Raw genomic sequence first — 15,715 nt, 5'->3', positions numbered from 1 at the left:
AAGTGCTTTTACTAAATTTTATTCATGGATGTTGGTTATAGTGTATAATGCAACCATGCCAGTGACAAGGAGAAGGAGCAAGCGTTGAGGAGTGCAAGAAGCAGGGTAAGATATGTAATTTTTCATATGATCTTAACTGCTTTGCAACATTATTGCATTTCCAAGGATAATCATAGTTACTGATTTTGGTGGTAAAATACATATGCACATGGAATTATTCGTATAGATTGCACAAACATTATAAAGGGCCATCAGACTAATCAAAATTTTAAATAACGACGAATGAGTTATTGCAGACATTATAAAGAAATATCCATGAATGATTTACTGGTTCAGTACATGTAGACATCCTCCTTCAAGACGATCAAGTAGTCCAACTTTCCTGTGTACTAATCTGGGCGTCCAATCTCTGAAAGCTGGGTACTTCACTGCTGGTCGAGTTGTTGTATGGATTTTATTCCAATTTCTTTTCCTCTTCCACATCCGATCCAGTAATCCGTTTCCTTTTTAGTTTGTGATCAGTAGTAGTCTGTTAAAGACACAGATAGTATAAAATCCTCAAATACATCTCTCTGCTGCTTCTAGGCGGACGTGTTCTGGTCGTCCTCATAGCTGCCGGAGAATTCCTCTCGCACGAAAGGAGCCGCATATGGTCACGGATCTCGCTGACGATCTTGTGGTCCCGCACAGCGGCAGCCATATGCCCGGCCTCATCATGATCATACACGCTCTTCTCCTCCATGACCTACGGTACTACGTGAGAATGTTTTGTTACATAACAGGAAAGATCATTTTGCAAGCCCCTAAAGAGCAGGTTTGAGCATCATGCCTGCAACCCAATTCTAAAATTCTCTGCATTATCACTGTCCTTGGCCACAAAAGGAGAACATGCCGAGGCCGACCACATCCATGTCTATGCTATGTAAACGGTGCCATAAGGACCACGGGTAGGACGTCGCAGTAAGGGTGCTGCTCGATGATAGATGCCACACAAGTGCTACCAAGCTGGTCGCTGAACTCTCCAGCCTCTATATTTTACTTTTTTGAATCCAGTTTCGTCGATGTGCACTGAACAGGATACACATTCAGTCCCTCCACACAATGTACAGCCTTACTGACCTGCAAATCAATCAGCCCGCCCACATAACATAATCTTATATCCTAGGAGAAAAGGACATTTTTGAAGTAACTCGACGGCTTTATTCGCACAAACAAAAGAAGCAACTAAAGAGTTTTTCTCCACACAAGAGAAGTAATTAAATCGGTCACACGAACTGAACATGGTAACTAATACTTACTGCAATGCATATCCCATAAGCTTGGTCCAATAATGAAAAGCTTTTGCAGCAACACAGATGAGATGTGGTGCTTCCAACCAAAGAAGACCTGCTATTTAGTTGCTTGTTCAAGGTTCAATTGACGGTCACTGAAATGCGACCAACTGCTGTCACAAAGTAAGACATGAGACGCATCCTGGTACAACCATTACTCCCAGATCGAAGTATGCAATTATAACTATTACCGAATGGCAAAAATCTGGCACAAGAATACCAAGTTATAGCGGGTTCGGGTATAAGCATATGCGACTGATGATCCAAATTCTGAACAAATACTTCTGATGAGCTTAGAATCGATTAAGCTATTGAGATTCATAATGTGTGTCAAGATTTTAACAGAGAAAGCATCAGTGTATTGGAACCTGACTACTGGTCCCTTGTTTTGTTTTTCATGATTGCAGAAGCTTAAGTACTTGAGCTATCTACAAAAAACACTAAAACTACTTACGAATCCACTGCACATCTATCAAGGTAAATCATACTGTAGGTGTTGGCATCTATGATCATTCCCCTATTCATATTCTGCAACTCCGGTCACACATATAAGATAAGCTTTTTGTTCACATACTAACAGAATTGTAGCTTCTACGAATCTACTTCAAGCACTAAAGACTTGAATCAACTTTCAGAATTGAGTTAACGTGCACAAAATAAAGAGCTGCCTATGGTAAGGTGTCATCTCTATTCTTGAGGTCCAATTAACAGCATAATGGTGATCAACTTAAGCAGCATGTATAACAATATTATGTAATTATGCATCTGAATTGAGGAGACTATAATTACTGATGGTTGGGAACTTGGGAGTGTGTTCAAGGAACATTCTGGAAAATAAATTGCAATGTTGTACTACCTGGTAGTAATCATGATCTCACAACGCATGCTTTGGTGAAGGAAAGACGGACAAAGTACATCGATCTGCAGACCGTATCTAAAATATGATGTTCTTGCTACACTAAATTAGCTTCTTACAAAATTACATGTTGATATGGGTGGAAGAGGGACAGGCACATACCTCACAGTGTTCGGTCAACAATTGTAAGCATAGTTATCGTCCATCTAGTACTGTAGGTTCTCGATCTAGAGTTCAATCCGCACACCACCTACATCTTTCACCTGGATCTGCTTTATAATCGAGGGACTCACAACTATACACGCCTCTACAACACCACACTCTTTCTTATGCAACTTGCTAGTGACAGAGATGACCAAATCAATGGCGCAGATATGTAGTAAAATTCCTGCTTGATTCTTCCAATTGCCTCATCAATTTTTCTATTAATTAAACAAAATAACAAAGCAATCACATCATCTATTCATAGAAAGTGACCCAACTTAGATCAAATCCGCCCTCGTCCCTCCTCGGTCCTTGATTTGTACCTCTCTTGCGGTAACCACTCTGTTTCTGTCAAACAAATGGCCCTTGCTGCATCAAATCCTGCATATATAATGGTGACGTCAGTGGCACATTCTGCAGCTGCACTCATATAGGTTAAAAACACACACACAAAATAAGAGGAGGCAGTGCTGACTTAAACACAAGCATAAAATGCTTATATCATAATTTCGAAGACAGGAAATTAACCTCAACCTCAAGCATGCGAAAAGTGTAGTGAAAACTTAAACTACTGAGATTAGTTTCGTCGTATAGCTGGAACCCTCAATCACTTTTTTGCTTGAGGGCTAGAAAAATCACATCCCCTCAATTTCAAACGAAATTTAGGACAATATCATCAATACAGGAAAGATCTGTAAACTACCAAGGGAAGAAACATGAAGTAAACCTATAGTTTGACCACCTAGTGCTCAATTTCACGAACGAAAAGCCTTAAATATTGGTACAAGCATCCAAGTGCACAAGAAAATACCTCACGGCAGAAGATTCATGCTAGAATAGGTCGGTGTTGAAGTAGTGCAGGACGGAATTCGTGGCTGCCTCGAGCCTTCTCCCTAACCTACAGCAGCGGCAATGGTCCTCACCAACGGAGCTTCAGGTCAACTATAATGGCAAGTCAGAAACTTCGCCCGTCCACCCGAGTCGAGCAGGGGAAGGCCGGCGGATGGGAGGCTTGGTAGTGGCCGAATCCGGGGCGCGGCGGAGCGGAGGATGCGGATCTGGGCAAGGGCGGCTAGATCCGGCCGGATTCACGCGGCGCGGCTGCCGGCAAAGCTCGGGACAGCCATGGCGGCGCTGCAATGGGAGGGAGAGAGAGATGGTGAGAGGAAGGGAGGATGAAGAGGGAAAGGAGAAGGCAGGTGCGGCGACGTGACCTGTTCCCGGTGGCGGTGATCTCCGGTGATGCCGGCCGGTGCGGCGAGGCGGCGGAGGAAGATGGGGTCGGGGCGAGCGCCTGGTGCAGAGCTGAGCTCCCTGGCTCGGGCGCATGTGTTTTTGCCCCTAAAACGGACCACGGGTCGAATACACGATAATGCAGGGTTCTTTATGTAAGAACGAAACGTTTTCTCTAATAGGCACTTAAAATAGGACTGCGGGTTGATTCCTAAAAAACATAGGGGCCTTTGTAAAAAAAGGCCGCGACGGTGAACCCGACAAACTCAACCCGTGCTTTATTATTAGAGAAAGATTGACATTTTTAATATAAATTTGGTCAAACTTTGCAAACTTTAACTTGACACAAATCTAATACGGTGAGTAAAAAGGACCAGAGGGAGTATCATGCATGCGGGGTAGGCAAAAACTTGCTCATTTATAGCATGCCGAAGTCTCAAAGGGCGCGACAACACGAGGGAGGCGACAGTCGTGGGAGGCGCGACGGTTGACGAAATTAGGTGAAAGTTACATGCACGTGTCGGCATGGCATGCGAACAAACAGAAGCTATACCGTCAGGCATACGATGTAGGTCTAGTAGACATGACATCTAGTGGGTCCCACATAGTACTCAAGAAATCTTTGGGGGCATGCAACCGTTTATCCACTGGGCTAGCCACCACCCCACGCCATTCGCACGCCCTAGTCGTCCATGTCTTCTACCTTACAATAGTTTGCTCCTAGTCGCCCTGTCCTTTCACATTACAGCAGTTCCAGTTCTCCTAAGCTGCCTCCAAAATCCATGGCCTCCCAAATCTCCATGATTGTTAGTGAGTACAAGATTAAAACCATCACCGGTGATGAGTTCATCGTCATATACACCCATAGATCCATGAAGGTGGAAGCATGCCTTGGTCGCTTCCTACACATGTTCGAAAGTTCAAAGGATGAGTAGATCGCTGGGCTAGATGTTGAGTACACCACAATACTAGAAAAGGAGAAGCTTCTAAAGGAGGAAGAGAAGAAGAAGCCCGCCGTCATCCAGGTTTGCGTACATAACATGTGCTTGGTCTACCACATATGCCATGCCGACGTTAGGTGCCAGGATTTTGAGGTCTTCCTCAAGGACAAAAGAGTGAAATTTGTTATTGTAGACTTTACGAATGACAGGAGAGTCCTGGATCGGATAGGCCTCATTGTAGGCCAGCCCTTCGATCTCCAGAAGTAAAGCCTAGTGTCCTCCTCTCAGCCTTCATTATTGACCCTGGCAGCAGCCAAGATTGATCCTTCTTACGGTGAACTGGAGAAATCTCAACCCAAGTTTCATCATGCATGGGAATCGGAGACAATAGATGAAGATCACATCGTGTACGCAACAACGATGCCTACCTTTGTTTAAATATCTGTAAGGGTTGGATGAAGAAGCGGAGCCCAGTGTCCGGTTCAAGCAAAGAAGTATTAGCGAAGAGGAAGAGGGACGAGGACTCCGAGTAAGGTGACAGTGCCGTTGTCAAGCGGACTAGTTGCTTAGTTTTATTTCAAGGGTGTGTTGTGTCGAGCCCCCAGTAGAACTATGTTATGTTCTTTCTCGTTGTTTGAACTCTTTAGTATGTACTAGTATGTATTACTATAGTTCTTCTTGTAGTTGGTACTATTACTCGTTTCTTTGCGTTCCTACCATACTTAATACGTACTAGTAGTATTATTTGGGTCAGTCGGTTTGTGAAATAAGAAGTTCGCCGGAGCGAAGGAGAAGACGACAGAGAAGCTGCCCTAGTATCTATATTAGGGTGGCATGGTGCCCATGATCTATCTTATGAGTGTTGGATGTGGAATGCAGTTCGCTGGAAAAAATAAATCATGCCCGGGGTTAAACAGATGGAGGGGTGGGGGAGCATGGCGGTGGGAGGCGGTTCACGGGAGGGCGGGGTGGCGGCGGCAGGCGGTTAGGCCTGTGGCGGGCTGGCTGCTTGATGGTTGAGAGAGAAGATGAATAGTGCATCATTTCCGGAGGTTAAAGAAGCCCTTCTGGACGTCCATTTTGCATCCAATGGCTCACAAGAGTCGACTGGCCCACATTGTTCCTTCAGATTGCAGGATCCACGTAGCATTGAAGGTCTCCAAGGTAGATTCCACGTCCGCACCCGGTTTACGAGCTCAGCACGGGAGCGACCGGCTTCCGGCGTGATAGCCACCATGCGGGACTCCTCCGCGTAGGCGGAGACGACAGTGACCCACTAGCTCCTCCTCACCGCGTGCTGGTGCACACACTCGTCCTCCTCTTCTTTGTACATTGCGGGCATAGACGCCGCTCCACCTGCTCACGTGCTTGGTAGTGCGGCGACATCGCGAGGAGGGACTGCAGACGACGTGAGCGGGCGAGCCTGTGACTTCATGGCACAGGGATGGTGGGGACATGGCGGTGGTGGGCGAGAAATGGTCGACCGGAGTAGGCGGGCGCCAGCATATGCAGTGTTGAGATCCTCTGCAGTAATGTATGGTGCTGTAGTGCGGATGACATGTGGGGTCGGCTCCCACATGGCAGTGACTATACTCCACCGTACACACATGCACAACGGTGGTGGTGACCTATTGATGAGTGCGCTTATGGGAGCTTAGTTTAGTTGTATGTAGGGTTGATAAAATTTAAAAGAACACCGTACTAGCACGTAATCCTGTGCAAGCACGTGCATCACGGTCGTGCTTATACCACATTAGTTAGCACAACATTGATACAGAATCATGTGCAAGCGTGTGCACCGTGACCGCGCGGTCAATCGAATGGCGCGTCATGGTGTTGCACTATAAGGACATCCACCGAACCCTTTTGTATGTGTGAAAACAATCCCCGAATATTACTCTACTTTTTTTGTTGGAAAAATTCTTTGTGCTACAATATTTCCATATATTTGAATTTAGCTTCAGTTCGTGATTATTTGGATTTGGACGTTTTAGGTGCCCCCTAGAAAAAAATTTGATATAGATTCTGTGTGTGTAACGGAAAGAGAACGCGTCTATGTGTCTATATGTGTGTGGTAGCGGAAGAGCAATGTGGAGACAGTGTGTGTGATAGAATCATGGAGATGTGTGAATGTGCAAATGATCATGTATGAGTGAGACATAGAGATATGCCAAGATGTTGTGTATACATGGGAGAACGGTCTTCTAATTGTGTTTTCTGTGTGTTTTTGCGTGAGAGAGAAAGAGGAGCATCCATAACATAACAACCATCTCTCTCGATTCGACCGTCCCTCGCATAATCGCATGTAACACATGCATCAACGCACATATTTTGACACCTTAACCCAGCCCCTGCCCGCCTCAAGGCCCCTATATCTCTCTCCATCTCGCACACACAATCTCTTCATGAAAACTCTATTTGGCATGTACCTCTTCGTCACATACACACCATGTACCACACACATACATTTATCCCTCGCTATGTCTCTTTGCCTCACAAACACACTCCTCATAGTCCTCTCTTTGTATCCCGCACACGATCCCTCTATATTGCTTAAACATTGACACACACGATGTATATGTCTCTCACCATTAGCCTCTCTCGCATGCTCACTATGCACGCACATTCTCTCCATAGGTTTGATTTCTATCAATATTTGACATAGACACACACAATCCACCCCCCGAGCATGCTATCCATCCCCATCCAAGGTTATATAGCGACCACTCTCGCTTGTACTTCTCTGCACCCCGATATGCACACCACCTCGATCTTCAAGGAGGTGTTGGTGCAACAAACCCTGGTATATGTTGCCCGGACTGTACACGGGCTCAAGGGCAAGGTTACAGTATCCAAGACAAGGCTAAGCAGAAGAGATATCTCTTTGAGAAATCAAAGGGCGGATCAAGAAGACCAATACAAACCAAAAAGAGCAAGATATCACAAAGGAAAAACCTCCCTTGCCGAGCAGGTGAGCCTGGTCGGGCCGAGGCCACTCCAAGGACAAGTCACAAGACTTCCCCGATAAGGGTTGCCGGGAAGCTGGCGGCCTGCTTCCCTACCAAGGCTCCACCGCTCCACCTCATAGTGACACAGGTCACTTATCGGTCCGGTATCGAGCCCCCAAGTGAATAAGTGGCTGTCATTTGGCACCTGACAACCATTTCTGAGGAAGATCACCCCTAAATGACACCCGTACACGGGCGTGTCATGCAGGCAGGCGAAAAGGTGGCAGAATGGCACGACAGAGCTTGCCGGGCTACATCCATGATGTGACACTAAGCAGTGCATTTGATATAGCTTGTCCTGTCCGCAGAGTTAGGTATGATAGCATGATGTCTAATACGTAACCTTCTTCTTGTAGACTCGTGTTGGGACTCCAAGCGCAGAGTATTGTAGGACAGTAGCAAATTTCCCTCAAGTGGATGACCTAAGGTTTATCAATCCGTGGGAGGCGTAGGATGAAGATGGTCTCTCTCAAACAACCCTGCAACCAAATAACAAAGAGTCTCTTGTGTCCCCAACACACCCAATACAATGGTAAATTGTATAGGTTCACTAGTTCGGCGAAGAGATGGTGATACAAGTGCGATATGGATGGTAGATATAGGTTTTTTGTAATCTGAAAATATAAAAACAGCAAGGTAGCAAGTAACAAAAGTGAGCAAAAACGGTATTCCAATGCATGGAAACAAGGCCTAGGGTTCATACTTTCACTAGTGCAAGTTCTCTCAACAATGATAACATAATTAGATCATATAACAATCCCTCAACGTGCGACAAAATTCACTCCAAAGTTCCTATCACGGAGAACATAAGACGAAATTGCTTGTAGGGTACGAAACCACCTCAAAGTTATTCTTTCCGATCAATCCATTGAGCTATTCTTATAAGTGTCACAAAAAACCCTAGATTTCGTAGTAAAATAACACCATATGACACACATCAATCAACCCTAGTTCACCTGGATACTCCAATGTCACCAAAAGTATCTATGGGTCAATTATACGATATGCATCAAACAACTTCAGATTCATAATATTCAATCCAACACAAAGAACCTCAAGGAGTGCCCCAAGATTCCCACTGGGAAATAAGGACGAAAACGTGCATAAACCCCTATGCATAGATTACCCCAATGTCACCTCGGGAATCCGCGAGTTGAGTGCCAAAACATACAGCAAGTGAATCAATAGAACACCCCATTGTCACCACGGGTATCCCACGCAAGACATACATCAAGTGTTCTCTAATCCATAATAGTATTCAATCCGATAATAGTGAAACCTCAAAGGTAAAACTCAATTCATCACAAGAAGATAGAGGGGAGAAACACTATCTGATTCAACTATAATAGCAAAGCTCGCGGTACATCAAGATCATGCCATATCAAGAACACGGGAGAGAGATCAAACACATAGCTACTGATACATACCCTCAGGCCCGAGGATGAACTACTCTCTCCTCATCATCGAGAGTGCCGGGATGATGAAGATGGCCACCAGTGATGCTTTCCCGCTCTGGCAGGGTGCCGGAACGGGCTCCCGATTGGTTTTTCGTGGCTACAGAGGCTTGCGGCGGCAAAACTCCCAATATAGGTTTATTTCTTGGGGTTTCTATATTTATAGGATTTTTTGGCGTTGGGAACAAGTCAGGGGGGGTCCACGAGGCGACAACAAGGCAGGGGGGCGCGCCCTTGGGGCGGGGGGGCGCCCTCCACCCTTGTGGATGCCTCGTGGCTCCTCTAGCCCAACTCTTTTGCTTCATAGGCTTCTTCTGGTCCATAGAAAATCACCGTAAATTTTTTGCTCATTTGGACTCCGTTTGATATTCCTTTTCTAGGAAACTCAAAAACAAGGGAAAACAAAAACTGGCACTGGGCCCTAGGTTAATAGGTTAGTGCCAAAAATCATATAAAATAGCATATAAATGCATATAAAACATCCAAGATAGATAGTATAATAGCATGGAACAATAAAAAATTATAGATACGTTGGAGACGTATCAAGCATCCCCAAGCTTAATTCATGCTCGTCCTCGAGTAGGTAAATGATGAAAACAGAACTTCTGATGTGGAATGTACCTAACATATTCATCCATGTAATTTTTCTTTACTGTGGCATGAATGTTCAGATCCATAAGGTTGAAAACAAAAGTTTAATATTGACATAAATCGATAATACTTCAAGCATACTAACAAAGCAATCATGTCTTCTCAAAATAACATGGCCAAAGATAGTTATCCCTATAAAATCATATAGTCTGGTTATGCTCCATCTTCATCACACAAAATACCCAAATCATGCACAACCCCGATGACAAGCCAAGCAATTGTTTCATACTTTTGATGTTCTCAAACTTTTTCAACTATCACGCAATACATGAGCGTGAGCCATGGATATAGCACTATAGGTGGAATAGAATGTGGTGGTTGTGGATAAAACAAAAATAAGGAGATAGTCTCACATCAACTAGGCATATCAACGGGCTATGGAGATGCCCATCAATAGATATCAATGTAAGTGAGTAGGGATTGCCATGCAACGGATGCACTAGAGCTATAAGTTTATGAAAGCTCAAAAAGAAACTAAGTGGCTGTGCGTCCAACTCGCTTGCTCACAAAGACCTAGGGCAATTTGAGGAAGCCCATCATTGGTATATAGAAGCCAAGTTCTATAATGAAAAATTAGTGAAAGTGACAATATAGGAGACTCTCTATCATGAAGATTATGGTGCTACTTTGAGGAACAAGTGTGGTAAAAGGATAGTAACATTTTCCCTTCTCATTTTTAATTTTTTTATTTTGGGCCTTTTTTTCATCCGGAGTCTCATCCCGACTTTTGGGGGAATCATAGTTTCCATCATCCTTTGCCACAAATACGATGTCAACTACATGATCATGCAAAGCAATATGACAATGATGAAGCGCATCATAATAAACAGAGCGGTGGAAAGTTGCATGGCAATATATCTCGGAATGGCTATAGAAATGGCATAATAGGTAGGTGTGGTGGCTGTTTTGAGGAAGGTATATGGTGGGTGTATGGTACCGGCAAAAGTTGCGCGGTACTAGAGAGGCTAGCAATGGTGGAATGGTGAGAGTGCGTATAATCCATGGACTCAACATTAGTCCTAAAGAATTCACATACTTATTTGCAAAAATCTATTAGTTATCAAAACGCGGTAATACTCGCATGCTCCTAAGGGGATAGATTGGTAGGAAAAGACCATCGCTCAGCCCCGACCGCCACTCATAAGGAAGACAATCGATAAATAAATCATGCTCCGACTTCATCACATATCGGTTCACCATACGTGCATGCTAAGGGAATGACAAACTTTAACACAAGTATTTCTACAATCCACAATTACTCACTAGCATGACTCTAATATCACCATCTTTATATCTCAAAACAATCATAAGGAATCAAATTTCTCATAGTATTCAATGCACTTTATATGAAAGTTTTTATTATATCCCTCTTGGATGCCTATCATATTAGGACTAAATTCATAACCAAAGCAAATTACCACACTGTTTAAGGACTCTCAAAATAATATAAGTGAAGCATGAGTGTTCATCAATTTCTACAAAATAAAACCACCGCCCTCCTCTAGAAAGATATAAGTGAAGCAGTAGAGCAAATGACAAACTACTCCAAAAGATATAAGTGAAGCACAATGAGTAGTTGAATAATTATGTAACTATGTGAAGACTCCTTCTCGTAAATAAAATTTCAGATCTTACGTACTTTATTCAAACAGCAAGCAAAACAAAATAAAATGACATTGCAAGGATAGCACATATCATGTGAAGAAGCAAAAACTTAGGCTCAATCAAAACTGACCGATAGTTGTTGAAGAAGAAAGGTGGGATGTCAACCGAGGCATCCCCAAGCTTAGATGCTTGAGAATTCTTGGAATATTTACTAGGAATGCCTTGGGCATCCCCAAGCTTGAGCTTTTGTGTCTCCTTAATTCCTTTCATATCAGGTTTCCCCAATTCTTAAAAACTTCATCCACACCAAACTCAACAAGAACTCGTGAGATAAGTTAGTGTAAATCCATGCTAAACCTTATCATTCTCTACTATAGAAAATCACTAAAATTATAAGTTGACATTTCATACTAAATGCCTCTGCATATTTAACACTCATATCCTCAAATAGAATCATTAAACAAGCAAACATATGCAAACAATGCAATCATAATAGCAATCTATCTAAACAGGATAGTCTGTAAAGAATGCAAGAGAAATCATACTTTAACTCAAAAAATTCTGACAAATTACCACACTCTAGATAACTTGTTGTTACTCATTTTGTAAAAAATTTAAGATTTTATCTGTCTAAATAAGATAGCCTATAAAGAATGCAAGAGAAATCATACTTCTTTAACTCAAAAAATTCTGAAAAATTACCACACTCTAGATAACTTGTTGTTACTCATTTTGTAAAAAATTGAAGATTTTATCACGTTCTGACTATTCACAAATATTCAAAACATAACAACAAACTTTCTATTTTCAAACAACAACATATAGATTTGCAAAATAAGCATGGTAAAGGCTATAGTTGACCTTTTTTATTGAAATAAAAGATGCAAAACAATACTCTAAATAACTGCAAGCAAATCCTAATAAAAGAAAATGATGCTCCAAGCAAAACTCATATCATGTGGTGAATAGAAATATAGCCTCAAGTAAATTTACCGATTAACGAAGACGAAAGAGGGGATGCCATCCGGGGCATCCCCAAGCTTAGGCTCTTGGTTGTCCTTGAATATTACCTTGGGGTGCCTTGGGCATCCCCAATCTTAGGCTCTTGCCACTCCTTATTCCGTAGTCCATCAAAACTTTACCAAAACTTGAAAACTTCACAACACAAAACTCAACAGAAAACTCGTAAGCTCCGTTAGTATAATAAAGCAAATCACCACTTGGGTACTATTGTGAACTCATTCTAATTTTATATTGGTGTTATGTCTACTGTGTTCCAACTTCTCCATGGTTCATACCCTCCGATACTACTCATAGATTCATCAAAATAAGCAAACAACACATGAAAAACAGAATCTGTTAAAAACAGAATAGTCTGTAGTAATCTGGAAACTTTGCATATTTCTGTGACTCTAACAAATCTGAAAAATTAGGAAAACCTGGGCAATTTGTATGTTAATCTTGTGCAGAAAGAATCAGGATTTTATCATGCTTCTGTAAAAGATGAAAATAATTTTACTGGGCACAAAAGTTTCTGTTTTCAGCAAGATCAAATGAACTATCACCATAGACAATCCCAAAGGTCTTACTAGGCACTTTATTGAAACAAAAGCTATAAAACATGATTAATACAGTAGCCGAATCATGTTAACACACAAAAACAGTAGGGGTAAATATTGGGTTGTCTCCCAACAAGCGCTTTTCTTTAATGCCTTTTTAGCTAGGCATGATGATGTCAATGATGCACTCATAAAGGATAAGAATTGAAACATGATGGGAGCATCATGAAGCATATGACTAGCACATTTAAGTCTAACCCACTTCCTATGCATTGAGATTTTGTGAGCAAACAATTTATGGGAGCAAGAATCAACTAGCATAGGAAGGTAAAACAAGCAAAACTTCAAAACTTTCAACACATAGAGAGGAAACTTGACATTATTGAGATATGTAAAAGCATATGTTCCTCTCTCATAATAATTTTTAGTGGCATCATGAATGAATTGAACAATATAACCATCACATAAAGCATTACTTTCATGATCCATACACATAGAAATTTTACTACTCTCCACATAAGCAAAACTCTTCTCATTCAGAATAGTGGGAGTATCATAAGAAACTCGAATACTATAAATTGTTTCCACATTAAAAGAATAATGTTCAGAAAAAGGGTAAGCATAATTATGACAAACTTTGTAAATATAATCATCACTACTTTTTATAACATAAGTGTCATCACAATAATTATCATAAGTAGCAACTTTGTTCTCATCATAATAATTTGAAACCTCTTCCAAGATAGTGGAATCATTACTAAATAAAGTCATGACCTCTCCAAATCCACTTTTATAAATATTATAAGATTCAACACCCTTCAAATTAGTGGGATCAATACTACCTAGAATTGACACTCTTCCATACCACTTTCATCAATATAATCATCATATATAGGAGGCATGCTTTCATCATAATAAATTTTCTCATCAAAACTTGGGGGGCTAAAAATTATCATATTCATCAAACATAGCATCCCCAAGCTTGTGGCTTTGCATATCATTAGCATCATGGATATTCAAAGAAATTCATACTGTTGGAGATATGACCTAGAGGCAATCATGTGATGATGATATTTCCATATGTATCCATGAGTCCTTTGTATTGTCCTTAAACATCATCAATGATATGTATCAATAAGTATGTGACTTGTTTGTGGAACTATGTATTGTATGATGATTGTTTTAATGGTCCCTAGTTGATAAGGTTATGCGAACACATATCCTTGACCAGTATATGACTCGGTTGATGACTATGTTTCACAAGTCATGTGCATGGAGATTCTAAACCGATAGTATGGACTCAGGGATGGAGATCACCTAGTCGAACAAACCCACTTTGAGACGCATCGGGATATAGTCATCTGTTAGTCTCAAGTACAATGTCTATGCCATGTCCTAGACCCGAGGTCCTCACATGTTCTCGGGATGAGGATCAACTCACTTAGGGTCTATCAAATGCTACTCCATAACTGGGTAGTTATAAAGGTAGCTTTCGGGTGAGTCGTGAGACATGCTGCGAGACATGGTTGACTGTCGGTGTCAAAACCGGCGGATCTCGGGTAGGGGGTCCCGAACTATGCGTCTAGGCGGATGGTAACAGGAGACAAGGGACACGATGTTTTTACCCAGGTTCGGGCCCTCTCGATGGAGGTAAAACCCTACTCCTGCTTGATTAATATTGATGATATGGGTAGTACAAGAGTAGATCTACCACGAGATCAAGGAGGCTAAACCCTAGAAGCTAGCCTATGGTATGATTGTTGTCTGATGAAGTTGTCCTATGGACTAGAACCCTCCGGTTTATATAGACACCGGATAGGGTTAGGGTTACACAGAGTCGGTTACAATGGTAGGAGATCTTGAATATCCGCATCGCCAAGCTTGCCTTCCACGCCAAGGAAAGTCCCATCCAGACACGGGACGAAGTCTTCAATCTTGTATCTTCATAGTCCTGGAGTCCGACTGAAGGTATAGTCTAGCTACCCGAACACCCCCTAATCCAGGACTCCCTCAGTAGCCCCTGAACCAGGCTTCAATGACGATGAGTCCGGCGCGCAGATTGTCTTCGGCATTGCAAGGCGGGTTCCTCCTCCATGTCCTTCAAGAAGATTTTAAACACCAAGGATAGTGTCCGGCTCTGCAAAATAAGTTTCCCCATATTGCCATAGAGAGAATAATATCAACACAAATCTAATCTGCTGACGCATTCCGCAGCGTGACATCATACTACGGCCAAGTCCTTTACTCGAATCGTTTTTACTTTTCCACCTCAGCACGTTTAGCGAGGCGGTTTCCTTGGCACGTCTTGTCAAAGCAGAGATCGTGTCCCCCCTTTTACAGGATTCTCATCAATACGGACGTGGGTAACCCAATCGTGCCCGTTAGCATGTCTTCTCGATTAAAGGCGAGTCCCAAACGGTTACGGGGAGGGCTCCTGGTATTCAACCTCTTATAAAGAGACCAGGGCCTTACTCCTTTTCCCCAATCTCAAAACAAGTTCGCCCGTCGCCTCGAGTTCCAACACCCTAGGCTCCAGATTCCAGGCGCTTCGGACCTTCGACAATGTCCAGTTCCGACCTTCAAGGCCGATGGATGACGGAGGAGGACGTGCTAAAGCTGAGAGAGGCTAAGTTCTTGACCGCCGAAATTTTGCATAGGTTGCCTTCTCAAAGGCAGGCTATTCCCAGTCCCCATCCCGGTGAGAGCGTAGTGTTCATGTCTCACTTCCTTCGGGGGTTAGGCTTCCCGATGGATCCCTTCGTGAGGGGGCTGCTGTTTTATTACGGGCTGGAATTTCATGACTTAGCTCCGGAGTCCATCCTCCACATTTCCTCATTCATCATTGTGTGCGAAGCGTTCCTCCGTGTTACTCC

The 15,715-nt window shown here is 42.7% G+C and overlaps 1 long non-coding RNA gene across 3 annotated transcripts; it reads right to left on the bottom strand.

Annotated features, from left to right (window-relative positions):
• Window positions 1–299: 299 nt before the first annotated feature.
• On the bottom strand, window positions 300–3,753 carry LOC125536936 (uncharacterized). 3 transcript variants are annotated; one of them, XR_007295365.2, is made up of 3 exons: window positions 3,203–3,753; window positions 1,299–2,772; window positions 300–1,119 (listed from the first exon to the last, which is right to left on the bottom strand). It is a non-coding gene; the product is annotated as an uncharacterized LOC125536936 (long non-coding RNA). The 3 variants fall into 3 exon arrangements; XR_015616479.1 differs by having other exon boundaries at window positions 300–2,252; window positions 2,350–2,772; XR_015616480.1 differs by having other exon boundaries at window positions 300–1,441; window positions 2,350–2,772.
• Between the last annotated feature and the right edge of the window lie 11,962 nt (window positions 3,754–15,715).

The sequence above is a fragment of the Triticum urartu genome, chromosome 2A, assembly GCF_056163025.1.
Source record: "Triticum urartu cultivar PI428250 chromosome 2A, HENAU_Tu73, whole genome shotgun sequence".
In the NCBI taxonomy this organism is placed as follows: domain Eukaryota; kingdom Viridiplantae; phylum Streptophyta; class Magnoliopsida; order Poales; family Poaceae; genus Triticum; species Triticum urartu.
This window is presented reverse-complemented; position numbering and strand designations above follow the sequence as displayed.